General features: G+C 34.2%; 1 protein-coding gene across 1 annotated transcript in view; it reads right to left on the bottom strand.

Moving 5' to 3' along the window:
* Positions 1 to 1,779, bottom strand: part of Spata31e1 (SPATA31 subfamily E member 1) — a 74,807-nt gene that overhangs the window by 70,565 nt on the left and 2,463 nt on the right. The window lies entirely within an intron of this gene.

Genomic DNA, 1,779 nt, shown 5'->3' with positions numbered 1-1,779 from the left:
CACACACACACACACACACACACACACACACTTAAACAAATAAATAAATAAATAAAATGTAAAAAAACCTTTAAAAAAATTTAAAGAGTCAGATTTTAAAAAATAAATAAAAATAAAAGGAATACAATACATTTTGCACAGGCATGTGTTCACCTCCTGTATCTGTTGTTTGTAGAACTTAGTTACTGGAACCCTTATAACTGTATCATCATGTGTCACAATTGTTCTTTATATACATGTCTAAATTCTTCTATTAGCTTTAATTTTCCAGGGATAGCATATATATTCTTGAGACAAAAACCAGAATTTGGCTTCCTGTACAACTACATCACCCATGGCAAGACTCCCCTTCCATGATGTGTTTCAACATTTGCTAGAGGTATTAAAGAAGAGAACAAAACAAATGATTGAACTCATGATAGCCATAATTTTGGAATAATAGCCGTCACAGCCACAGCTGCTGCAGCTGGAGAAGCATTGAGCCAACGTGTACAAACTGTTCATTTTGTGCAGCAGTGGCACAAGGACTCAAAACACTCATGGACTTCACAAGGACACAAAAATTGAGAGTTAAATACTAAGATAAATGATTCAGAGCAAGCTGTTGTTATGCTAGGAGATCAAATTGTTAATCCACAGCATCAACTTCAATTGAAATGTGACTGAAAGACCTCTTTATTCTGTACAACTCCCATTCCATGGAATCAAACTCATTTCCCACGGGAAAATGTAAAAAGACGTGTATTTTATCATGGTAATATTACCTCCGAGATCCTGTCTCCTCAGCAACATTCTGATAATACTTTTGTAAAACAATTGTCAGAATTGTCACTGACCCATAACATACAACGAAAAAGGATTTCAGAAAATGGAAAGATATTTCTTGCTTCTGGATAGGAAAAACCAACACTGTGAAAATGGCCATGCTCCCAAAATTGTTATAAAGATTCTATACAATCCCTATGAAAATACCAAGAACATACCTCACAGATTTAGGGAAAACATTTCTAAACTTTATTTGGAACCAGAAAAGACATAGAATAACAAAGGTAATCTTTGGCACCAAAGGCAAGGCAGGAGGCATTACAATCCCTGACCTGAAATTATACTATAAAGCTGCTGTGATAAAATCAGCATGGTACTGGCAAAAAAAAAAAGAAAAGAAAAAAAGAAAGAAAAAGAAAAAAAAACAGACTTGAGGATTAATGGAACAGATTTGAAGATACAGATACAACTACAAACATGCTCAGCTATCTTACCTTTGACAAAAGGGCTAAACATGTTCAGTGGAAGAAAGATAGCCTCTTTATTAAATGGTGTTGGAAAGACTGGCTCTCCACATGCCAAAAACTAAAATTAGACCAGGGTCTATCGCCATGCACTAACCTAAAGTCAAAATGAATTAAGGATCTAAACATTCAAACTGAAACATTAAATCTCCTGGAAGACAAAATAGGTGGAAATCTTGAAGACATAGGGTTAGGCAGACAGCTCATGAACAAAAATCAAACCGAATGGGAAATACTTCAAAGAATCAACAAGTAGAACATCATCTTATTGAGAAGTCTTTGCATATCAAAGGAAATCACCAATAGAGTGAATAGACAATCCACAAATTTGGGGAAAATCTTAACTAATAGTCACTTAGACAAAGTTCTTCTATCTAGAATATATAAAAAACTAAGAAAACAAAAATTAGGGCCCCAAAATTTAAAGACCCAATCCAAAAATGGGCATCTGAGATGAATACATACTTCTTTTTCTTTCTTTCTTTTTCTT

The sequence above is a fragment of the Octodon degus genome, unplaced genomic scaffold, assembly GCF_000260255.1.
Source record: "Octodon degus isolate 3935 unplaced genomic scaffold, OctDeg1.0 scaffold00192, whole genome shotgun sequence".
NCBI lineage: Eukaryota > Metazoa > Chordata > Mammalia > Rodentia > Octodontidae > Octodon > Octodon degus.
The sequence above is the reverse complement of the archived record's forward strand: the minus strand, read 5'-3'. Positions and strand labels throughout refer to the sequence as shown.